Source organism: Mauremys mutica, chromosome 1, assembly GCF_020497125.1.
Source record: "Mauremys mutica isolate MM-2020 ecotype Southern chromosome 1, ASM2049712v1, whole genome shotgun sequence".
Taxonomy (NCBI): Eukaryota; Metazoa; Chordata; order Testudines; family Geoemydidae; genus Mauremys; species Mauremys mutica.
In genome coordinates this window covers 276583731-276610362 of record NC_059072.1, presented here as the reverse complement: position 1 = coordinate 276610362, position 26632 = coordinate 276583731, and the positions used below count along the sequence as shown (strand labels likewise).

The 26632-nt window shown below is 43.9% G+C and overlaps 1 long non-coding RNA gene across 1 annotated transcript; it reads left to right on the top strand.

The window, feature by feature from the left end:
* Nucleotides 1–1245: 1245 nt before the first annotated feature.
* On the top strand, nt 1246–24229 carry LOC123348141. The gene is made up of 3 exons (XR_006573175.1): nt 1246–1298; nt 1938–2020; nt 23731–24229. It is a non-coding gene; the product is annotated as an uncharacterized LOC123348141 (long non-coding RNA).
* Nucleotides 24230–26632: the final 2403 nt, after the last annotated feature.

Sequence of the window (26632 nt, the reverse complement as noted above, 5' to 3'; positions counted from 1 at the left end):
ATACACAGTCTCAGAGACCAGCGAGACAGCTGCACCGGTGTCCAGTTCCATGTGTATAGGTTTGCCCTCCAATAAGGGGGTTACCCAGTAGTCATGTGAGCCCGCTGCCAAAGACAAAACATGCAGTAGCACTTCCTCTTGCGATAAGGTGTCTCCTTGATCATCCTGGGTCTGCTCTAGGGTATGCAAGGTTCCTCTTTTTGTTGGCCAGACCACATGCCTCTTTTTCTTTTGTTTACAGGCACACTCAATATGTCCCTTTTTGCCACAGTGTCGACACACCAGGTCCTTACACCAGCATTCTGATGCCTGGTGTCCTGGCTTTCCACAGCGGTAACATTCTTGACTCTGCACCGTTTTGTGGGTCGGTTCTTGTGACACTTTTTGCACCCTAGGGGATGCACCGATGTATTGCGCCTCCCTTGTAGCCAGTTCCATGGAGACAGCAATATCAACAGCCTTCTGTAATGTAAGCTGAGCCTCTGTCAGTAGGCGCTTCCGTATAGCTTCACTGCAGAGGCCACACACTAACCTGTCACGCAGGGCATCATTTAACATCTCTTTAAATTCACAGTGTTCTGCTAGCTTTTTAAAAATTGCTACAAATTGTACAACTGTTTCCTCTTCCTTTTGGTCTCTTTTGTGGAACCTATATCTTTCAGCAATTACCAGTGGTTTTGGGGAAAAATGGGACCCCAGGATTTCCATAATGTCACTGTAAGATTTAGTTGCTGGTTTAACGGGGTGTAGTAAGCTGCGTAGCAGGGAGTAGGTTTTAGCCCCTACAACACTTAAGAATATTGGCACCTTCTTCGCTTCTGTAATGTCATTTGCAATACCAAAAAGCTCAAAACGCTCAGTATACACATGCCACTGCTCTATATTCTCATCAAAAGGTTCCAGTGGCCTGGTCAGAGTAGCCATGATTTTAGTTTCACTTTCACAGTCAGTGCAAACAAGCAGTATTTTTATTTGTTTGTTATGTACCTTGACTTCTACTTCCTTCTGTTACTGGAGCAGCACCAGGATCCCATCCATCGTCACCACTTGTTATATCCTTGGGGGCAGCCGGTTTAGGAAGAAATCACTTGAGGCCAGACAGCAGACAGCTAACAAAACCACCATTTTATTTACAGACACAAAGAGCTCACTCAGCCGGCTGAAGCTGGCTGAGATAACCCATAATAATCTAACTCAGTTGCCATAGCAACAAAAACCATGACAACCAAATACACAACAGTATTCCACACATTGGTGACTGGAAAGCAGTGTTCAGATTGAAGGAGGGTGTGAGAAAGGTGTCAGCAGAGATGCTTGTAGTATTGCCATTCTTACAGCTGCCTCTGCAGTTGCTGCTTTGACTAGAGTGTAATGCAGGGTTCGCAAGCTTCAGCATGGGGCCCAGCAGAGTAATCTGCAGGGACCACCCCCTTCAGCTGCCAGGGGCCACGGTTCACCGTTCCTCGCTAATGGGAGCTGCGAGAAGAGGTGGCCAGCACGTTCCTGCAGCCCACACCACTTCCCGCAGCTCCCAATGGCTAGGAACAGTGAACCACAGTCACTGGGAGCTGCCGGGGGCAGTGTCTGCTGACAACATCAGCAAAATGTCTGTTGGCCCGCCAGCAGCTTACCCTGATGGGCTGCATGTCAAAGGTTGCCAACCCTCAGCGTAGGGTGTCACAAACGTGTGAACAGATCTCCAAGTTGTTGCCCTGTAAATGTCCTTCAGCAGAATGTCCAATAAGGATCATGCTGAGGCAGCTTATGCTTACATGGTGTGAGCTGTAGTATCCCAGGAGAGCGATTTTTTAGTTATTTCGTAGCATTCTAAGTTGCATTTCAAAACTCACTTAGAAGTCCTCTGGGCTTGCCCTCAAGATCTTTCTCCTATTCCAGGAAAGAGTCACAGATTTTCTAATGGGTTTGGTTCTTTGTAGGTAGAATTCCACTGTGTGCCTGATGTCAAGGGAGTGGAGTCTCTTGTCTTTGGAAGAAGCATGGGGTTTCAGGAAAAATACAGGTAAGTGTATGGTTTGTTTGGTGTGGAACTCAAACAATCTTGGGGATAAATTTGGGGTGTAACCTAAGGGAAATCATCTCTTTGTGAAACACTGTAAAGGAAGGATTAGCCATAATGGCCCCTCCTCTGGTCAAAGTGGGACCACTAAGAACACCACCTTCATGGACAGGTTGGTCATGGCACAAGTTGTCATAGATTGGAGGTCAAACTTGTGAGTGTTTAGAGAACAAGGTTAGGGTCTCATTGAGGCATAGGTTTAATGACTGGTGGGGAGGTCCTGAACAAGTCCTTCATTAATTGTACAGTCTCGGGGTGAGTAAAAACAGAACATCCTTCTACTGGGGGAAAGAAGGCACTAATCACTGCTAGGTGTATCCAGCAAACTAAGGGCTAGACCTGCAGGTTTTAAGAAAAGGAGACAGTTTAGATACTGTGAGCATTCCAGCTACCTAGCAAATATTGGTGGAGGCATACCAAGGTTGATAGGCATCTCCATTTGGCTAGGTAGCAGGATCTACTTTGGTTAAGGATTTCCTAAATGGGGACCGAGCATGAGCATTCTGTTTCTGATGCCCATCCAAAACACCAGGCCTTAAGGTGGAGAGCACCCAGGTTGAGGTGCTTGATTTTCCTCCCATCCTACCTTAGGAGATCCATGGGTGGATCCTTATAGGTGGGTGTATACACACCTGTTAGAAGTTTCATGAATTAGAATTGTCTGGGAGTGTAAGGTGCTAAGGAGGATCACGGTGGCTCTGTTGCGATAAAGCTTCCCTACAACTTGTGATAGTGGGGGGATGGCTCATGCTTAGTTTGTCTACCAGGGAGCTGTGAACACCCTGAATATACAGGCCATGTATCTTGATGTGGTTTCTGGTGTATCAGTTCCAAAGTCTGACTGCTTCCAGGCAGAGGAAAATGAGATCTCGCTCCTCCCTTTTGTTCATATACATCACCGTGACGATATTATCTGACATTATCTGTACATGGAGTGAGAATACAAAGGGGAAGGAAGGCCTTGTACCTGACATGAACTGCCCTCAGTCCCAGTAAATTTATATGGAGCCTGGCCTCCTGGGGGTTCCATAGCAATGTGATAGTCCAGATGGGCATCTGAGCTCATAAAGGGAGGTGTCTGTCAAAAAGTAGATCTTGGTATGGGAGGGCTGAAAGAAGTCACTACCATGACTTTGTTTGGGTTCAACTATGAAGTGAGGGAGGTGAGAATTCTTGAGGGAATAGTTACCTTGGAGTCAATGTGGTCTCTGTTTGGCTGGTAAGGCAAGTGGAGTCAGGCTTGCAGATGGTACAAGATGAGTCTGGTGAAATGGTGTCACATAGCAACATGCAGCCATCTGGCATAACAGCAACCATGGGCCATTGTTTGTGGGAAATCAGATTGCTCATCACATGAAATCTCTCTGTGGGCAGAAATGCTGTCACAGAGATGGTGTTAAGTCATTCGCCACTAAAGTTTATTGTCCTTGTGGGTGATAAAATGGACTTTTTTCATTTATACAAATGCCTAAAATAGCAAGAAGTTGCTAAAGAGATCATGTCACTGGAATGACTTCCTGACAACATTGGCCTACCAGGAGCCAGTCATCCAGGATGGGAACACCTTAAGGCCCTGGCACCTCATCAGGGCTTTCATGAATACCCTGGGTAATGTAGAGAGTCCAAAGGAGAGGACCCAAAACTGGTAGTGTTCCTCTCCCACCATGAAATGCAGGAACTTCTTGTGGGATGGGTGAATGTCAAAGTAGAAATATGCATCCTTCCTTTCAAGAGCCGTGACCCACATCCCTTCCTGAGGGGAGGGGATTATAGATGCCAGCATAGTTGTCTTGAATTTCAGCTTTCAGATAAATATGTAGAGTTGCTGAAGGGCCAGGATGCGTCTCCACCTTAAGTCTTTTTTTGAGAATTAGGTGTTATGGGGAGTAGAACCCTCTCCTTTGGTACTGAGGCAGGCTGTGCTCTATCATACCATGGTGTAAAAGGGATTCTGCCTCCTGATGAAGAATCAACTGATCCCCAAAAGGGGATCAGGAAGGAGGTTTGTGAAAAGGGAAGAAGAGTCCTTTACTGAGTGCAGGAACTTGTCCTTTTTATTAACAAGATTGGATTCATTGAAGGGGAGGTCCTGGATGGAGTTTTGGACCTCTCTATGAAACACTGGTGATTGTAGACACAAGTCCAACCACATGACAAGTCCCATGGCCAAAGTCTTGGGCACTGTATCTGCAGCATCTAGCATAGCCTGGAGGGCCACCTTTGTTACTAACTTGCCCTCATCTAGTAGGGACTGGAACTGGGTTCTGTCCTCTATGGGAAGTTTATCTTTAAAGTCTGCAAGACTGGTATAATTGTTAAAATCATATTTTACTAGTAACACTTGGTAGTTAGCTACACAAAATTGCAGACCTGTGGAGGAAACCTTCCTTCCCAGGAGGTCAAGCCCCTTTGAGTCCAGGGTGGATTTCTGTTAAAGTGACTGAGCTTTTTCTGTGGCCACTTACACTACCAACAAGTTGGAGGCAGGATAAGAAAACAAAAAGTCAGCTCCTTTAGCAGGAACAAAATAACCTCTCTTCACCTTTTTTGGTGTAGGGGCATAAGATGCTGGTGTGGGCCATACTGCTCTGACTGGCTATAGTATAGCTGTGTTAGTTGGAAGGGGGTCATGCCTGGAGGGATACCTGTCTGTCGAGACTCCTGTGCCTTCACGGAGATACTGGTGTGGCTATCTCTACCGACTCTGAGGACCGTTCTGTTGGTAGCAGAGGTGTAATCATTACTGAAGGGCTGATAGTTGGAGAGGAAATAGATCCTGAAACATTTGAAAATATTCCTCCTAGGTAATAAGGACATCCCTCAGGAGGGCAGGGCTGGAAAGGAGTGGAGATGTGGGTAAGGGAGAACTAAAGCTCTGTATGGCCCAGGATCCAGGTTGTTCCATGAGACATGCCTGAAGGGCCCAGCTTGTCTGTTGCAGCTGAATAGTTTTTAGATGAACAAGATGGTACCAACCGTGAGTCCGGACCCACACTTGAAGATGGAATCAATGAGCATCTGTCCTTCCATTTTGTTATGCAATTGCCTTTGGAACTGAAGATCCCTCTTTTCACATGTCTTGCCCTCCATCCTGGTGGTCTTCAGCAGAGCCAGTTCCAGGGATTCTGGACATAACGTCTCACCTATCTGGTCTGGCTTTGTGAAAGAATGTATTTCTTAAGGACAGTCCTCTATGGGAATCTGTCCTTGAACCTATGGCATCTACTCTTACAAGGAGCCCGGGAGAGAGAGTCCTCTTGGCTTAGGGGTTAATGCTCCACTCCAAAAATATGTGCTTGGAGGGCATTGCTGGTCAGTGGAGACCAACGTACAGGAAGTCTTCCCGATGAAAGTGGGGCCTCATAGCCTACTTTATAAGGAACTTTCTAAGTTGGAGCTCCTGGGCCCTTTGAGTCCTGGGTGGAGAGGATCAACAGATACGGCACTTTGCAGAGATATGCTTAACCCAGATGGTACAGGCACTGTTGATACTTGTCACTGATGGAGAAGAAGAGAAGGCAGGAGACACATTTCTTGAAGCCCAAGAGTGAGTATAGCAGCCCTGGGACTGTGGAGAGATGGTGCAAGGTAAACTGTTCTATATTAACTACAAACTACTTAAGCTAAAATATAAAAATGTACACATATTTTACATTACAGTTTATAAACTAAGTGAAAGAGAACATGATTCTGGCTCAGGCCATGCAGCAATAAGAAGGGACAGGAGAGGTGTTGACCTGTGCTACCTTTTATGCCCTTGGTCAGAATCATGAGGGGAGTTACTTTACGTATGGAGGTCAATGAACACTGCTGTGAAGAATTTCTAGATTCAAGAGCACGGGGACAATGTGCATTTATGTGTGGAATATACATTTGGACCATCACTCCAAAAAGAATGTAGCCTTTCAATTATAATCCACCGAGAAAGCATTAGCTTTTTTTTTTTTATTAATGCACACCGCAATACCCATCTTTCTGCTTCAGTGTTATATTTTGTCTGAACTGTAGTGTCCATGTCTGATTTTGGCCTGTTGCATTAATTTAGATGGCAGATATGCACCTAAATAGTCAAAGGTGTTGTCACTGTCCAGCATAAAGCACTTTTAAGCAAGGTTTGGGACACAGAGACCTCAGTATGTTTAGTGCATTTAAAGGATTTGTAATGCTTTTTATTAGCAACATGGACATAAAGGGGAAAAAAACAGTTAAAGCATTTGAAATGTAAAGTATTTGATATGCCTTGCATTTAAACAACAACATCCCAAGTTTCCTTTCTGTTAAGCTGTAGGGCGATTTTTAGAAAGGACCTCCCTTCTCCTTCTCCTCTCTCCAAACCCCTTGTTTGACAGTATCAGATAGTATCTGTCCTTTTGGAAAAGAGAGAAGAAGTTAGAGATGGGCTGGAGCTGTTATTGCCTTTCTTGTTAGAGTCCAAAGTCCCATTTCCTAAGATGACAAAAGACACACGCAAAAAGGGGAAGGCAAAAGAATAGCAAAGATGGAAAATGCATCTTTTGTCTGAAATGTTGACTCTGTCTTGAAACTTCACAGTTTGTTTGTTTTTTCGAAATGAACAAAAACTCCACACACAACACAACACACAGGCACAGAACACAGTCTTATGAGCCATTTTGAGACCTGGAAAACTTGTGCCAGCATTAGGCTGTTTATTACAATGCTTTTAGCTACCTTTTTCTGATCAAACTTACAACAATGTTGCAAAATATGCAGTCTTGGTTAGCTAAGCCAGACTCTTATAAGACAGAAGGAAAATGGAGAGAGATAGGAATAAGAAAAAGTGGAGAAGGATCAGAACATACAATGGGGGAAGGGTGGAGACAAAGAGATTCACATCCCAGGTGGTGTTTGAAATTCAGCCAGAGTTAGTGGAGGTGACAGTGTCATCTGAGTCCCACTCTGTCCTCGCCAGGACATCTCTCTCGGGAGTACAATGAAAAAATGACCTGGCTCCCAAGAGAAAGGGAGGGTAGCTGCAGTCATGGCAGCAAAGCTCACTCCAGCAGCAATTTGTATCCCCAAACTCTTACTTTACAGACCCAGAAAGGTAGTGATGGGTGGAATCACTCTCCTGGCCTTTCATCATTTTGTCCACTAGTTAGGCCTAATTTCCAGCCCACCAATTTTAAAAAGTCCTGTGGCACCTTAAAGACTAACAGATGTATTGGAGCATAAGCTTTCGTGGGTGAATACCCACTTCGTCAGACGCAGTTTACCAAGCATGATCTTTATACAATCCTTGAATTATATCAAGAGGTCTTCTTGTTTGAATTAAGTCTGTCTCTTTTTGAACCTTCTGCTATCAACATTTATTATTATACAGTATGTTATTGTGACACTTCACAAACTTTTACTCACTTTCCTAGAGTTTTCAAAATTATGGTAAATTTGTAAGACCAATTACTACAACAGGACTTGATTTTATATATGTCAGTAGTATCTTTGTAGCCAACAGGACTAATTTCCATGCATAAAGTATTCAGAATTGAGCCTTATCCTGCAAATGGTTATGCCTGCACATGAATAACGGTACTTAAATTCAATAGGCTTTACTCATGTATTTATATTCACATGCATCAGTGTTTGTAGAATAAGGTCCTTATATTGAAAGTTGGATTTTCACTGCATTGTTGGATGGTCAAGTATACAATTAGGGATGAAAGATTTGGGAATAAAAATAGAGGTGCAGTTTATGAGTTAGATAGGATCTTCTTTCTTATCTAATAGGTCCACAGCCTGGGAACTGCAATACTTCACCTAAAGTTGCAGGGGAAAAGTATATTATTTTGCGTTAATTGAGGAGTAGTATGCAATCAAGTAATAAGAGACTTTCATAATTTACATGTACAACGGGTAGAATTAAGGTTTCATGCTCAGTCTTTACCCACACACTTCAGCCCACCATACAGGTTCCTAAACCTTCAAAGTCACTACTCAGCTGCCACTTAATCTTAAGGAAACCTAAGTTCCCTCAGTAGTTAAGTTCATGCCAGTCATTACAAAACTGCCTAAATGCTTATGCTGCCCAACAGCTAATGGGCAGCTCAGAGCCCTAGCTCATGCCAAAGTCCAAGAGACCCTGAAGTGGGATTCTCAAACTATGCTGGAGAAATCTTCTCACCCACAAACACTAATACCATAAGTGTACTCAGAGCCCACTTACCAGATCCCTGTGGAGAACTGGGAAACTTCTGATTAATTTTTCCTGGAAAAAAAAGTGAGACTCAATTTCCCCAACTCAACTTTTATTGCTACCCAGCAGGAGTGAAGGGGTAAACTTTTCCTGAAAGCAGACAAGCACTGCAATTACACAGGAGGAGTCCTTAAGCATGAATGAACTATCAGAAACAAACATCAGTGGGGGTAATTACTGCAAAATACTCACAAGGCAAACAAGTCTGCAGAAGTAACACCCCAGAGAGAAGTTGCATATGCAGGTTCAAGAGGGTCAGCAGGCAGAGAAGCATGACTCATATAAAGTGTGCAGCCTATTATGGGACCTTTATGTGTTAGCGCCCCCTTACAGAATGGCCAGGAGCTAGACTATTTGATTCCATCCCCCTTTAGTCACCACATTCAAGTCTGTTCTTGAGGAGAGATAGCTCAGTGGTTTGAGCATTGGCCTGTTAAACCCACGGTTGTGAGCTCAATCCTTGAGGGGACCATTTAGGGAACTGGTGTAAAAAACTGTCTGTGGGCTGGTCCTGCTTTGAGCAGCGGGTTGAACTAGATGACCTCTTGAGGTCCCTTCCAACCCTGATATTCTATGTCTTTGATATGATGCAGTCCTGTGACTGAGCCCTCAGTAGTCTATCTGACTTGGGATATTGGAGAGTCAAAAGTTCCTTAGGAGTAATAGAGTTAGACAGCCCCAAGCCTTCTCAGTTTAGGCCCTTCTCTAAAGTCTTCAGCTAGAGGAGACAAGGGAACCCAGGTCTGCCCTCCCTCCACTGGATTCTAGCTCAGAGCCCTTATTTGGAATTGAGAAGGCTTGGTTCTAGATGTTCCTATCTACTACCTCTCCTCTTCTTAGGTTTCCCCAATCTCCTGTCCTTCTTCTCCCTCTTTAAACTATCTGATACCAAGATCCTTACCACAATTCCTTCAACAGTTACCTTTCTCCTCAGCAGATCCTTCTCTCTGGTCCTTAGCCTTTTATCAAGCCCAGGTGCATCCCTGCCTAATTAATTGCATCCTGGTTCCTCAGTGAGTTAACTACTTCCAGGTGGACCTGACCTGCCTCATTCACCCTTATGGAGACTATCAGGGATATTTTGGGCCCCTGGCCCCTTCAGAGAGCTAGCTATCCTCTGACAGGTAGCCTGATACAGATAGAATGTCACCCTCACTCAATCCAAAACCTGATGTTTTGACTTTAACTAAAAGGGACAGACCCTTCTGGAAGTGTATGAAAGAATTAGAAAATTACCAGAGTCTCCAATGCAGAGGATAGGTAATCCCTGATAAAACAGGCATGATAAAAAAAAGTTGTTTATTGTTTTGAATATATGTTTTCTCCATAATGCTTTTGTCCTAAATAAATACTTTGCTTCTGGTCGCTAGTTAACCCTGTCACTGTCCCTGAGAGAGAGAGAGAGTAGAACTGCAGGTGCTGACCTAAAGTCAGGCTTGCTGAGATAAGTACAGTGAATTCCAAGGAGACTGTAGCCGTAAAACTGGTCTGGAGAGAGAGGAACATAGGAACCTACCCTGAGAGAGGTGATAGCTAAAGGTCTGTGACTGAGCATGGTTCCCTTGAGGAGGCCTCAAATGAGAAACAGGTGCAGTTAACCCTGGAACTGTCACCAACATATCAGAAAAGCCAAAGGTAGGCCTCCATTAGGAGGAGGGGCAGCACAGCATCCAAACAAGAGTCATGGGAGCATAGATAAATGCACGATGAGCATGATAGACATATTAGGCCTGAGCAAGACACACTGTTTTAGCTGCTAGGGCATGGTCTACTTCAGCACCTGACCTGGCTTAAATGACAAACTTCAGGATAGGGTTTGCAGCTGAAGATTGTGAGCAGAGGCAGGTGCCTATTTCTGGCTCAGGATATATCAGCTATTTAGGTGCCTAAACAGTTTTTCTCTACCCTGTCTCCTTCCTGCTCTTTAGCATTTCACTCCTGGCTAGCTTAAGGTTCCCCACTCTGATAGTTGGCTTCTGAAAATGCTTCTCTTAGGTACTTAAGGCACCTACTTCAGGGCTGAGAATTGCACTGGGTAGCAGGCTACATAGGTATTGCAATACTTAGTAGAGCACCACCTAAATACCTTAAAGGGTCTGGGCTTCCTTACTATATACTGGGTTGGGCACCCTTGAAACTCTCTTCAGACAGGGCCAAACTTATTTGCATTGAGTAGTGCCTTACTCTGAGAGTCATCTATTTGGTTTCAATGGATTTACTCACAGATTAAAATACTACTTGATTAAGGATAGAATCTGACTGTAGATTCATGTATAGCATTCAGTGTTCCGATCTGAACAGTCTAAATCAAGAAGTGTATATATATTTTTTTTAAATAATCTGCATCACCTTTTGCTGAGTACCTATAAATATCAGTGCAGCAGTTCCAATGTACTGAGTCGGACTCATGCAGACTATGTTCCTGCTGCTTTATTTAGGTTTGGACAAGATTCCTGGACTAGAAAAAAATATCAGTGCTAAATCCCTCAGTGAGTGCAACTCAGTTACATTATTTAAGGTGTAGAGCAAAGAAGTACTACCAAATACAAGTTCAGCATAATTATCCCTTTTGTCAGTAGAATATGAAGAAGAAATGAGCTTTAAAAATAAAACAATGCTTTGAATACAACCAGGTCAACAGTATTTGAAGTTCATTACTGTCTAACAGTTCTTGAGTTGTCTAAAGTGAACTGAGATAATGCCTCAATTTAGTTACTAATGCACAAATGTCAATATCACAGAAACCAGCATGGCAACTCATGCTGATATCCTTTGTGTTAATAGTGGAAGTGAGCCCCTTGACTGAGTAGGCATTAAGACAAAACCATATATTCCAAAGGTGGTTAGTGTAAGTCAGCGGGAGGAGGGGGGAGAAATCTTGAAGACTAATTTCAGGGCACATATTATACCTGTTCTTGGCTATGCAGAGTGTTTTTGTCTTCCATGCTGTCCCCTGGCACCTTCCATAAGTGCAAACAGATTAATTCTGATTTGAGATATACAAATACAGCTCTCTTTGAATTCAGAGTTGTGTGTATCTGATGAATTTGTCCCTATATTTTTAAAGAAATTTCTAAGTGTGAATTCTTCCTACTTAGACCCCTACATCAAGTTGTATATGCTGCAAAACAATAACTTTTCAAGGTACAGATATTTACATCAAACCTATATTTATTTGAAATTTATTTGACCAAACTATTGCAATTTAAATATTTGTATAAAATTTCATTAAGGCAGGTTAAAGAAATTTGCCTTACTGGAGTATCTGACAGACCTTGCAATACAGTATTCAGTCCCTAGTACCACATCAAAGCAGTTCTATTAAACATCTCTTAGTGATCTAATGATATGTAACTCCCCATAACAACAGTAGTGAAAGAGGGATGGGTCCTGTGCCCAGGGTGGGTGGGGCAAGGGAGGTCAAGTGCTGTCTCCAGGTGGGGTGGGAGGCTGGGTAAGGATTTTGCAGACCAAGCCTTCCATGTACTTGCCCCTCCCTCACCCTACAGCACTGGTTCCTGTCTCACAGGGCTGGCTGGCCTCAGCTCCAATGTTCTGAGCTTATGCTGGGCTGGGAGCAAGGAGAAGTGGGAGGAGATGCAGGTTGCAATGCCTGAAGGGTAAGGGAGTCAAGCCCAGTCCAGGCAGCCCCATGAGAAAGGAGCTGCTTCAACCATGACAGGGTTATTTTAGGTCAAAGCAGGACATTCCTGCAAAACACAGGACTGTTGGGAGGTCTGACTTCTGCTTTTTCAACCATAAAGTCATAGAAATGTAGGACTGGAAGGACTTTGATTGATCATCTAATCCAATCCCCTGAACAGAGGCAGGACTAATTATTATCTAAACCATCCCTGACATGTGTTTGTTTAATCTGATCTTCAAAGTGCCACTGAGTGAGATTCCATAACCTCCCTAGGTAACTTGTTCAGGTGCTTAACTACTCTTACAGTTAGGTAGTTTTTCCTAATGTCTAACGTAAATCTCCCTGCCTGCAATTTAAGCCCATTGCTTCTTGTCTTGTCCTCAATGGTTACGAAGGGCAATTGTCACCCTCCTCTTTGTAACAACCTTTTATGTACTTGGGGGCATATCAGGTCCGTCCCCTCCCCTCCCCCCCCCCGCGTCTTCTCTTATCCAGACTAAACAAACCCATTTTTTTTTCAATCTTTCTTCACAGGTCATATTTTCTAGACTGTTAATCATTTTGTTCTCCTATTTGTCCACATCTTTCCTGAAGTGTGGTGCCCAGAATTGAACAAAGTACTCCAGTTGAGGCCTTATCAATGCTGAGTAGAGTGAAAGAATTACTTATCATGTCTTGCTTACATCACTCTTGTTCATACATCCCAGAATGATGTTTCCTTTTTATAACAGTATTACCTTGTTGACTCATTTAGTTTGTGATCCACTATAATCTCCCAGATCCTTTTCTTCAGTACTCCTTTCTAGGCAGTCATTTTCCATTTTGTATTTGTGCAACTGAGTATTCCATCCTAAGCGTAGTACTTTGCATTTTTCCTTATTGAATTTCATCCTATTTATTTCAGACCATTTCTCCAATTTGTCAAGATCATTTTGAATTCTACTCTATCCTCCAAAGCACTTGCAACCCCTCCCAGCTTGGTATTATCCACACATTTTATAAGTGTACTCTTTATGCCATTATCCAAATAATTTATGAAGATATTGTATAAAACTGGATCCAGGACAGATCCCGGTGGAACCCCACTCAATATGTCCTTTCAGCTTGATTGTGAGCCATTAATAACTACTGAGTATAGTTTTCCAACCAGTTGTGAACCCAAATTATAGTAGATTTATCTAATTCATTTGAGACGTTCATTTGAGACAGTATTAGAAGCATTGCTAAAGTTGAGATATATCATTATTTTCTCCATTATCTTTCTGGGTACCAAAGTTAAGCTGAGATCTAATGATGAGATCATGTTGATCTGGGTGATAAATTGGTTAACCAATTGCCCACATCTCAATGGAACACTGACAAATGCATAGCTAGAATCAGTTTTGTGTTTTAGTATTCTTAAAATAGGTATTAGATTTATAAGAATGTGTTTAGACCAGGGATCGGCAACCTTTGGCACGTGGCCAGCCGATCGCAGCTCCCACTGGCCGCGGTTTGCCGCTCCAGGCCAATGGGGGTGGCGGGAAGTGGTGGCCAGCACATCCCTAGGCCCATGCCACTTCCCACAGCCCCCCATTGGCCTGTGATGGAGAACCATGGCCAGTGGGAGCTGCGATCGGCTGAATCTGTGGATGCAGCAGGTAAACAAACTGGCCCAGCCCTGGTGAGCTGCATGCCAATGGTTGCTGATCCCTGGTTTAGACTTTATTGAATGCAGGTGAGTTGCTGCACACATTTACCTTAAACATAACATCTGTACCCCGTATTGTAACATAATATTTGAGTAGTTGCATTGTGAACCTCTGACTGCGTAACTCACTAGACAGAAGAAAGATATTAACTAGTGTGAAGTACCAATCTTCAGCAAAAGGTGTTTCATCCTGTCCAACAAAATAGGTCCATCAACACCAGATGGACTGTTGGGTGTTAAATGGGGCAGAGGACTTTGTAGCTATATCCTCCCTCCTTCCCCTGCCTCAAAGATGAGTCATGCAAGTGGATTCCTTCCATCAGGTGAGTTTGCAGCTCAAAGCACATGGTAGGAAGGGGATCAAAACTCCCCCAGAAGGAAATGATTATCTCTGAGCTGCTTGGACTCTGGGGTGCAAGGTTTTCTAGGCATAAGAAAGAGATTGACAGTTGCTTAGCCTGAATTTCTTATTATTGAATTGGTTGGTGAAATCTTAGCATAGAAGAGAGTTACCACCAGTATTCCCTCCAATTTGTCCCACCCATGCGCAGAATGATTTTTGTTATTAGCACCAATATGGAGGTGATGTGTGACACATCACCTTCATATCAGTGAACATAACAAAATTCATGTGGTGGGGGTGGGGCTGAGGGGTTCGGAGTGTGGGAGGGGGTTCAGGGCTGGGGCAGAGGGTTGGGGTGGGAAGGAAGGGCTCCGGTTGGGGATGTGGGCTCTGGAGTGGTGACAGAGATGAGGGGTTTGGGTTTCAGGAGGGTGCTCTGGAGCTATGGTGCGTAGAGAGGACTCCCCCCAGCTCTCTGTTCCTGCAGCAGCACCTGGGCTGTGGGGAAGAGGCACCTCTCCCCACCTGGGCTGGAGATGCAGGACAGGCACCCTTCCCTTGGCCCCTGCAGGTCCAGACTGGGACTAGGTTCAGGGAGGGGTGCCCTGGCCATGGCACGTCTGGGCTGGTACTAGGTTTTGGGAGGGGTGCCCCAGCCATGACAGGGCCGGGCCACCCTAGCCAGGGCTCGAGCCAGGCCACTGCAGCTGGGGCCGGGCTGCCCGGGCCAGGCCGCCCAGATTTGGGTTTGGGTCTGGGTCCGGGCGACTGTGGCTCGGGTCAGGCTGGGCCGCCCCGGCCGCAGCTAGGGATGGACCATGCCGCGCTGCCCCGGATGGGCAGGGCCGGGGTAAGGGCGCCCCGGCTGCAGTAGGTCTGGGCCGCAGCATAGTTGGGGCCAGGAAGCCACCCTGGTCACAGGGCCGCCCGGGGGGGGGGGGCAAGTGGGGCAATTTGCCCCGGACCCCTCAGGGGCCCCCACGAGAGTTTTTCAGGGCCCCTGGAGCGGGGTCCTTCAATCGCTTCTTCCGCTCTGGGTCTTCGGCGGCGAGGGGTCCTTCCGCTTTGGGGCAGGAGGACCCCCCGCCGCCGAATTACCGCCGAAGTGGGACCTGCCGCTGAAATCCCGGGTCTTTGGTGGTAATTCGGTGGCGGGGGGCCTCCGCCGCGGGTCTTCAGGGCACTTCGGCGGCAGGTCCCAGAGTGGAAGGACCCCCCAATGCCGAATTACCGCTGAAGCGGGTGCCCCCTGCCACCGAAGACCCAAGGCCCCCTGAATCCTCTGCGCGGCCCTGCTCAGTCGTGGCAGTTTGAGGGCCGGGCTAGGTTGGGGTCGGGGAAGAGGCGCCCCTCCCTCAGCTGTGACAGGTCCCCGGATGGGTTTCCTGAGTGCTTGCACAGCTTACAGGGAACTTAGGTTGCCACCTGTCAGGGTTTTACCCTAACAATCTGTTTTTTGGCTTTTGTGTCTGGATGCCTTGCAGGGCCGGGTTTAGGCCAATTCCCCCAAATCGGGCCCCGTGCCTAAGAGGGCCCCGCGCCCAGTGGCAGGGCTGCCGGGGAGGTGGGGGGCAAGAGGCCAAGAATCCCTTCCTTGGCTAGAGGCTCCTTTTTAATTTTTACTCACCCGGCGGCACTTCAGGTCTTCGGCGGCACTTCGGCGGCGGGTCCTTCAGTGCCGCCGAAGACCCGGAGTGAGTGAAGGACCCGCTGCCAAAGACTAGGAGCGCCACCTGGTGAGTACAAGCCCCACGTGTTTTTTTACGTCTTTTTTTAGTCATCCCTGCTGCACAGTTTTCAACTGGAACGTCCAGTTGAAAAAGGGACCTGATAGTGCCCAATCAGATGTGCAGACTCGACACCAAAAGTTCAGTTACTGCAAGGCGGGGTGGTGGTGGTGCTGGGTCATTAACCCACACCAACCCCTGCTGAGCCAGAGCTGCCTCCTACCTGCAGGCAGGTTCCTCATCAGGCTGAAGCAGCTCCTGTCCCAGCCCCAGAGAAGAGGGAGCCCAGTTTGGGAGGGAGGGAATTGGAGACGATAAAGTAAAGTTTGGGGGGAGGGAGAAGAGTGAATGACGAGGTGGGGCCTTGGGGTAAGAGGCGGAGCATGGATTGGGCCTCAGGGGTCAAGTTACCAACAATTAGAAAGTTGGCAAAGTATAGAACTCCCCAACAATTTGGGTTTTGTGCTTTGACACTTAACAGTCTGCTCTGATGTGAGTATTCATGATCCTGAGTCACTGCAGGCAGCATTAAAATGACAATAGATCAGAAAACAGAAGTGCATTACACCTTCTAAAGCTCTTTTCCTCTGCTCAGGAGGGATTCAGGTTGCCAGAATGGGGGTGATTCCATGGCGGGTGGAAGGCAGTGAAAGAAGAGTAGGTCATAGACTCAGGGTGTTTGGGTGGCCCTGAAAGAAGCATGGTGCTTGCAGGCAAATGGATTGCTGGGTGATACAGTCTTAGTAATTGACAATGTTCACAGTGCTTGCCTAAGATTAGTACACCTGGTGCCCAGCCAGGCATTGGTGTCACACTAGATGCCCCAGGAGGGGTTGGCAATTGTACCAGCTTGCTTGGGAATACTTTCTGCCTCTTCCCTTTCTATGGAATTCCACTAGTTATATCAACTCATTTTCTAGCTCTATTCAGTTGCAGACTCCTCAGGGGCAAATATCTTACCTTATTTTCTACTTGTAATGTGTGACACCTATAATAGAACAAATCAGACAAATTATGGTTTATAGGATACAAACCTAACAATAAGGTCCAAGTCATGTAGGTGTATTTGATCTATGAATAAACACACTGACAAAAGTAGCACATCATATCCCTAAGGAGGATATTCAAGAGCTTGAATTGATCAAGTTGTGGCCTTTATGTTGCCATTAATTTAACCATGTTGGGCTGCAATTTTCCAGCTTTCTAATTTCAAACTGTTACGTAATTTTTCCTGCAGTCATTGCAAGGCTATCCTAATGAGACTTGTGCTATTTATGGCTGTGATCTTTTAGAAGGATGGTTGTTTCATTTGCAGTATCAGGACCCAAATCAATTACACAGAACCATAAGTATAGATAAGTATATACCATAAGTCAATATTTCACCAGCTGATCTATCAGGTTGGCTTAGTGGCATACATTTCAAATACGTATTTCCTTGTCATGAATAACAATTGGTCAATATATAATATGTTAAACCATAAAGAAGAAATACTTAAATGAAAATTGAAGCATGAAGTCACACTTGCTACATCTCTATTATTTACTTTGTTCTGCTTTGCTTTTTGGAACAGCCTGGTGAAGTCAGAGCTGGAAGCTCAAAAGACCTGTGTTAAAGCCAACTTTAGTCACTGAGAATCTTTCCATTGACTTCAGTGAACTTTGGATCTGTCCCTATATTCCCTGAATCCATAACATCTCTATCACAGGGATAATAATTATCCATTTTATGAACTACTTTCACCACTTAGAATAAAATCACTATATCAGTGGTGGGCAACCTGCAGCCTGACGCTTCCCGCAGCTCCCATTGGTGCGGAACGGCAAACCGTGGCCACTGGGAACTGTGTGGGGCCGTGCCTGTGGATGGTCAATGTTAGCAAAATGTCTCGCGGCCCACAATCGGATTACCCTGACAGGCCACATGTGGCCCACGGGCCGCAGGTTGCCCACCACTGCACTATATAGTGAAAATTGGTGATATAGTATGTTTTTCTTTGTCCTCCAGCTATTGTTTTCCTGTTTTTCAGCTGGAACAGCTATTTTTCTAACTGTTATTTTCATTACTGCTCTCACTGTGACATATCTTTCTCATATACCCTTCCTCTCTTGCCAATGCCTGACATTCTGTCAGCATTACATAAAATTCGCTGCTCTCCAATTTCAGTAATGGTCCTGTAATATATGGTCCATCTGTGAACACTAATCTGGAATGACAGATAATTCTGTTGAAAATGCCTGCAGTTTACTACTTGCTGGAACTGCTTCTGTTCTATTTATGAGTTCAGTACTTTTTGTACTTGTATGAATTTGTTAAAAATAGGTAATTGTTCTTTTATTTTATAATTATTTTGCTTTGCAATGCCTGCTATTCACTTCCATCTGCTTGTCAATATATTGAACAATGGGCTCTTTGTTTTCAGAAGTTATCCAAAAAACCTAAAAACACTCCATTTAGAATGAAGTAAACTGCCTCTATCCCCTGGGGTAGTCATGTTCAGTGTCTGGTTTATTTTCTAGTGAAATCTGTTTTTCAAGTATAAAATGGATTACAGTCACTTCCCATATAGTGATATGTAAGTTGGCATAATATAAGATTTTCTTTTCAGTTCACTGAAATTACATATCATTGAAACTTAATGTATTATTTCGTATTACCTAGTGTACCCCTAATCGAGGTAAATAGACAATTTTGACAATTAAAAAATGAGATCTTAATGGAGAGGATCCTAAATCTTGATAGTATAGGTCTCTTTGCAAACTACATTGTGCTTTATTTGCTTGTGTTTTTAGCACAATTTATCTTAGAGTTTTGTGACACGGTGTAGCTCTCCACTTCTGTTTTCTTCCACAAATGGCTGACACCTCTGGTTTGTAATTACTCCTGTGCACTTTGTTATGTCAGCCACCACACTTATACTTCTGTACAGCAATTCTATTTGCAGTGTTATATAATCATCATCCCCTTTTTCCAGAGAGATGAGATCTCTCCACAGAAAGGCTGAAACCCTAACCTTGTTCACACTTCCTTCCTGTGCTCTATTTCTACTCCTGCATTTAAAGTGCTAATTAGCTCTTAAGCGCTCCCAACCCAGGCTGATCTAGTAATTAACTACTATTTCCCTCAATCAGGTCCTCTCTGTGGGAAATAATTGGATTTACAGTGATCAGAGTGCTGGTTCACCTGTTGGTTCTCTGGACTCTGTCACAGAGTTCAAAGGATGTGCTGTAAGAATTTAAGATATATTTTTATAGAAGAACTAAGTCATATCACTTCCTATACAATATTTTATATCTACTTTGAAATTTGTGTGTTCTATAAAAAGAAAAGCACTCATAACTTCCCATTGAGTAAAGCATTATGAAGAAAAGTATGTTTGTGTGAGTATATGTGTGTGTGTGGGTGCATACATATTCACATATTTACATATCAGTATTATAAGCATATCACTATGAAAAGCATATTTAAAAAATCACAATGAGATTCCCACACTGTATGGAATGGTTTGACCATGAGTGCTAACCTCAGGGCAGACTATCAAAAAGCAGGGTAGAGAACCCCAAAACGGGTTTCATGTTCTATAATTAAAACAACTGTGAACTCCTGAAGCACTATAACAATCTTATCATGGAGCCACAGATAGTCCAATTGGGCATTCCAGTCTATCTTGCCATCCAGGCAAGTTGGATGTAGTAATAGTTGGTTGCTCTACACCAAAGATCACAAAAGATTCAGGTTCCCTCCAGGCCCAAGAAACCAGTCACTTACCCCAGGTCAGTGTGTACCTCAGATCTCACATCAAAGACAATGCTTGTGGACAATCCTATAGTAAACTAAGGATTTATTAACTAGGAACAAAATGAGTTATTTACAGGCTAAAGAAGGCAAACATATACACAAATGAGTTAGTCTGTGGTTCCAAAAGGTAACAGAGTTATAGCACTCTGTCAGCAATGACAAACCCAGGTTGACCCTGGGGATCTCTGCTTCTGTTTCATAACTCCAGCCCTCTCAGAGTCCAAAGAGCAAAAGAGACATAAGCAATTTTCTTGTCAGCTTTCTTTATTTCCTCCTTACAGAATTCAAGCAGATGGGATCTGTCTTTTTGCACATGGCCTCTTCATGTGTGTGCAGGCACAATCAAAGTCTTTTTATAGTGATGTCCCACAATAATCCATTTAGTTTTGAAAGGCCTTCTTGATGGGCAGGAGAACCTCCTGATAGGTTCACTGTTCCAGAGCAAACATTTTTTATAGTTATAAAGCAAAACTTAAATATTACCTGATAACAGGTAAAAGAGAAATTATGTTAGATTAATGCATGCAGAAACTTACAAACATTTAATAAAGTCTAAACACTAAAAACATTGTTATAATTCCAATACCCCTTAGTCATACTAACACACAGGTGAAAGACTGGTTTCAACAATCAGTTTGTCACTGCTTGGCTGAGGCTAAAGTCCTGGCAAGAACTGGTACTTGGTTTGCCCATGCCACAAAGCTGCAGACTTTAACCTGCTCAGCAGGTTTCTTATCTCCAGCACCCATATAGGTATTAATCACTTACTCTGGGTTAATTAATAAACAAAAGTGATTTTATTAAGTATAAAAAGTAGGATTGAAGTGGTTTCAAGGAATAACAGACAGAACAAAGTTAGTTACTAAGCAAAATAAAACAAAACACACAAGTCTAAGCCTAATACATTTAAGATACTGATTACAGGTAAATCCCACCTTTAGAGATGTTCCAATAAGCTTCTTTCACAGACTAGACGCCTTTCTAATCTAGGCCCAATCCTTTCCCCTGGTACAGGCCTTGTTGTTCCAGCTCAGGTGGTAACTCAGGGATTTCTCATGACTGGCAGCCCCCTTTGTTCTGTTCCATCCCCTTTTATATCTTTGGCACAAGGCGGGAATCCTTTGTCTCTCTCTGGGTTCCCACCCGTCCTTCTAAATGGAAAAGCACCAGGTTTAAGATGGATTCCAGTATCATGTGACATGTTCACATGTCCTTTGAGACTTCATTACTCCCTGGCTGGCACCCACATATACAGGAAGGCTTACAAATGAAGAGAGCCATTTACAACCAATTGTCTTAGTTGATGGGAGCCATCAAGATTCCAAGCTACTTTGCATAGCTACAATAGGACTTCAGAGTAACACTTCAGATTTCTAGCTTCAGATACAAAAATGATACATTCATACAAATAGGATAAACACAGTCAGTAAATCATAAGCTTTGTAATGATACCTTACAAGAGACCTTTTGCATAAAGCATATTTCAGTTACATCATATTCACACTTATAAACATATTTCCATAAAATATATGGAGTGCAATGTCACAGTGAGGTTTCTGTCCTGTTGGGAAAGGCCCTCTTTTGGATGATATAAAGCTGCTGTTTTTACATATGGACAAACCATCAGTGAGTCAGGACTTGTGAGTCAGTAACTCACAGAACAGTCAATTACCAAAAGCCTCCTGCACAAGGCTGAATACATTCAGTTCCCGCTGATTTGAGTGAGAATTCTGATGCTCAGTACCTGGGAGGCCATAACATGTTTCTTGGGTGAGAAATAGAAATGCTAAATATAGTTTTAAGTGCAGGAATTAACTCATACGTCATTCCATACTTTGCTTCTATTTATATTTGGCCATTTAACTTATGTAAATCTAGTCCTCTTTTGACTTTTTTGAACTGGACATGTCACTGAAACAGAGATCTCCACCCCTGTGATCGTGTCAAGCATTTTATTTTGCTGTGCCCATCCAGAATTTAACATTTATGCAGTCTACACTAGATTAATATAAGTTAATGGCAAAATAATTGCAAAATTGCTTCAACACTAATTAAGGACTCCTTTTTGTCTGTGAGGCACTGGCCCGCACTGAAGTTAGTGCGGTGCTCTACTTCACATCATGGAGAGCTCTGGGAGGCATTCTACTTCATGGAACTTCCTACCTCACAGAACAAGTGTGCCTGCTGCTATTTCCATCTATTACTCACCCCTGCACATGAGTCCTTCTCTGAGGGCCAGTGCAAAAGAAGCCAGGACTATGGCCTTTTGGAGCAATTTGTACCTAATGGAGGATCAGTCCCTGTGGTCCCAAGGGTACAGGGAAGTAAGGTCTGGTAGTCCCTGTAGCACAATGTTTCTCAAACTGGGGTCACCGCTTCTGTAGGGAAATCCCCTGGCAGTCCGGGCTGGTTTGTTTACCTGCTCTGTATGCAGGTCCGGCCGATCGCGGCTCCCACTGGCCGCGGTTCACCACTGCAGGCCAATGGGAGCTGCTGGAAGTGGCGGCCAGTACGTCCCTCGGCCCGCGCTGCTTCCAGCAGCTCCCATTGCCCTGCAGCGGTGAACTGCGGCCAGTGGGAGCCGCAATCGGCCGGACCTGCGGACGGGGCAGATAAACAAACCGGCCTGGCCCTCCAGGGGCTTTCTCTACACAAGCGGTGACCCCAGTTTGAGAAACAATGCTATAGCAGGACATGCAAAGAAAGGAGGCTCCTTGAGCACACTTCTGCCCTGCTTGCACGCCTACAAAAGGACCTGTCATATTCTGACTCCAAAACTTAACTAACATTTAAGAAGGTAAGAAATTAAGCTGTCTCCTTGTGACAGTTTAGGGGAACTATGTACAACTTATTAATTCTGTTTGATATTGTGAACTCTATGTATCTACAACAATTTATAAACTCAATAATGATTGCAAGACTTGTCTGTGCCTCCCCTACTGTCTTTTACCCTCTCTTGGACTGAAATTCCAAGGGGTGGCGCTAAAGGGCTAGCGATAATGAGGTTCAACAAGGACAAATACAGAGTCCTGCACTTAGGATGGAAGAATCCCATTCACTGCTACAGACTAGGGATCGAATGGCTAGAAAGCAGTTCTGCAGAAAAGGACCTAGGGGTTACAGTGGACGAGAAGCTGAATATGAGTGAACAGTGTGCCCTTGTTGCCAAGAAGGCTAAGGGCATTTGGGGCTGTATAAGTAGGGGCGTTGTCAGCAGATCGAGGGACGTGATCATTCCCCTCTATTCGACATTGGTGAGGCCTCATCTGGAGTACTGTTGTGGGCCCCACACTACAAGAAGGATGTGGAAAAATTGGAAAGAGTCCAGTGGAGGGCAACACAAATGATTAGGGGGCTGGAGCACATGACTTATGAGGAGAGGCTGAGGGAGCTGGGATTGTTTAGTCTGAAGAAGAGAAGAATGAGGGGGGATTTGATAGCTGCTTTCAACTACCTGAAAGGGGGTTCCAAAGAGGATGGATCTAGACTGTTCTCAGTGGTACCTGATGACAGAACAAGGAATAATGGTCTCAAGTTGCAGTGGGATATTAGGTTGGATATTAGAAAAAACGTTTTCACTAGGAGGGTGGTGAAGCACTGGAATCGGTTACCTAGGGAGGTGGTATAATCTCCTTCCTTAGAGGTTTTTAAGGTCAGGCTTGACAAAGCCCTGGCTGGGATGATTTAGTTGGGAATTGGTCCTGTTTTGAGCAGTGGGTTGGACTAGATGACCTCCTGAGGTCCCTTCCAACCCTGAGATTCTATAATTCTATGAATGGACAGCTGGTAAACCTTGACAATCTTCTTTTCAAATGGAAGCACTCTTTGATAAAGAACTGTCTCCTAGATCTAGTAGAATAATTGATTTTTTTTTCATTCAGTGGTAGTTCAAAAAATATCAGTTCAATTTGAACTGAATCTGTATTATTACCAAATTTTCAGAGAATTGAAAAAGTCCATGTTGGGTTTCTACTAGCGTGGGAATTAGAGCCTGGGTCTCCCACATCCCAGGGGAAGCACCCTAAACAATGTGCTAGAGTGACAGCACCAGCAGTCTACTCCCACCCACCCCCACACACACTACCACCTCCTCCTCTGGCCATTTTGTGAATGGATAAAACTATTTGTGTCCAATTTGTGAATAGTATTGGATTGACCAAAACTGCATTTTTGTCAAATAAACTATTCATCTGGAAATTTTGATCCAGCTCTACTGTCTATTGCATCATGATAAACAGGTTTTCAAATCTGGAATCCAGTGGGGTTGAGGCTGACCAGAGAGTCACATGGCAAAGGAGACTGGAAGTTATAAAAGGATCAGGTCTGCTTGAAGCATCTTTCTCTGACTGAGCAGAATGGGAAGAGAAGCATGTGCTGGAGGAGTGAACTCCAAGAGAGGGGTCTCTGACTCCCGAAGAACACTCAAGTGGAAAGGAAAAAATTGCATACAGCTGTTTCTTATTTTGCATTCCATTTGTCATGTCTAAAGTTTAGAGTGGTTGTTTTTGGAAATGCCTTTGCAAAACCTTTTTTCTTTGACTATCACATTTCCATGAAGGGGTAAACTATAAACCAGAGTGCCCACAAGAGTGGAGTTCTGGTAAAGGGTGTGATTAAGCTACTGAGGTGTTCTGGAACTCATCATTGTCCTGGGGATCTAGGGCATCTGGGTCACAGGGTCGTACTTCCAAGGAGGAGTATCAGACAGAAAGTTCGTGCCCTGGAAATATGCCAGAAAGGCTGGAATCAGAGACGGTGACTGAATCCTGACCAGAGAAAGGGGAACTTGAAGGCATATGGGCCCAATGTATGGGTCCTAATACAGCAGTCTGGTGAATATCCAACACAGGAAGCTTGACCAGGGTTCTGACACTCATTCTTGATTATTACTATTTAATACTTATATTGTGATAGTATCTACAGTCCTCAACCAGGCTGAGGAAACAGATCCTGACAGTAATCTCTCTTCCAGTGGACAGAATGAAAAGTGCCCATCTTTTGATCAAAGAGAAAATATGTGTCTTCATTTGATGACCATTCTGCAAATGCCTCACATGCAATATCTTTGCTATTATAGCCCATATCGTGTGGTGGCTATTGAAACCACTGAAATATCGCCAGGTGATAGGGGAGAAGGCCAATCTATATTCAGTGGTTTATAATTAACTACAGTTAATTTGCCAATTTTTATTGAGATGGTAAAGGTTCTGCGGTTATTCCTGGCATCTATCACCTCACAATCCTTAATTCCCTACTTGATGTATGTGGAGAGGCCATATTTCAGATAATGGAGAGAAGAAATGAGATTATAGCTAGCAATACAGCAGTGTGGTTCTTGTGTCATATTTGATAGAAGTTTCCTATAGGGCAAAGACATCAATCATATTATCTTGCATAAAGTGATATAGGTAGGCACTTTTAGATCAGGACATACCTTCAACATTCAATTGGCAAATCTGTAGAGCCAGGCTTATGGTTCTCAAAGTGGTTCTGGAAGAGATCACTTTATTCAGGGTAATTTTTATTTCCATTGCTGTTCTTTCTAGCACCTCATTAAGCAATGTTTGGATGACAGGGTAGACCACAAGAAGGTTATCACATGCCCCTCAATCTGGCTGAGGACTGTAATCACTATCACAACATAAGTATTAAATAGTGATAATCAAGAGTAAGTGTCACAGCCCTGGTCAAGCTTCCCATGCTGGATATGCACCAGGCTGATGCATTAAGACCCACAAGCTGGACACATGTGCCCAAAGACAAGTTTGGAATCCCTCAGGATCCCTCCAGAACCAGTCTCAGCAATGTTCCACACAGTTAACATCTGCCAGTGATAATTCACATTTGGACTGAACTCCCAGTAATCATGTCATCTTCCAAACCATGACGGAGCTTTTGAAAAGCAAACTGGCCAGGATTCACTATGACAATCTAAGCCATCATTTATGTGATTCCACCAAAGCCCAAAATTTTTCGTTATTCAGGTGAAACAGCTTCAAGAAAAAAGAAATAAAAAAGAATAAATCCCTTGATGGAAACCATACACAGAAAAGCTATTAAAACCATACCAAACATTTGGTGACCCAAAAAGCTCAAAATTCCTAGTAGAGTCACTGCATTTAATTCTCTGTCAAAAATGTATCGAGACAATTGAAGCTCTGGACTTTACTCAGTCTAGTTGTAAAGTTTGGCTATTTTTGCATCAGCTTGGGGCTGCAAACTCAATGAAACATCAAAACCCTGATGCCACAGCTGATGCAGTTGGAAGAATACTTCTTATGAATCAAAAGTACCAGGGGGTAAGTCTGTTAAGTGCAAAGTGTACAGAGAGCTCTGACAAGCAATCAGGTTACTACCTGCCTCATCTCCCCCATCATTGCCTTTCACTTGAAGAGGTAAACAAGGCTGCCTCACTTACAAAAGCTAGGAAAGCAACAGGAGCTGAAGTCATCTTTCCAAAATTTCTTAAAACAACAGCAACAACACACTTGGAATCCAAGAACAGACATGGCTGAAAGCACTGTTCTCCAATATTCATTCCAGAGCTTACCCCAAGTATCTGGCATGGGACACTGGTCATTGTCCTTGCTGAGCCCATATTTCCAACCATCACACTGGTCCATATTACTCCTCTGCATGATATACAAACTCATGGAGAGAATATTGCTGACCAGGATCATGCCATTTGTAGAAGCAATGTTACCAAATGAACAAATGGCTTTCTGACCAGGCCACACTTACACCGATCAAGTATTAGCCTTAACAACACACATTGAGGTGGGATTCCAATAAAAACTCAAGAATGGGGCTCCTTTCTTAGACTTATCTACCTTTTGTAACACTGTATGGTGGAATAGCATTCTTCTGAAAGCCATGGACTGCAATGATAAAATTATTTGGAGAAGTTCTCGTTGTCATAGGTTTCATGGTTTTACTTGGTGAAAAGGCCACATTTCAACAATGGCCTACCACAGAGACCAGTCCTAGCACTCAACCTGTTTCATATTTACACCAGCAACCTTCCTCAAATGTCAACACAGAAATGTGCCTATGCTGAGGACATTGCTCTGAAAGCACAGGTATAGAATTTACTTACCAAGGAGCTGTACTTGCACCAATGCTGGTCAACATATTCATAAG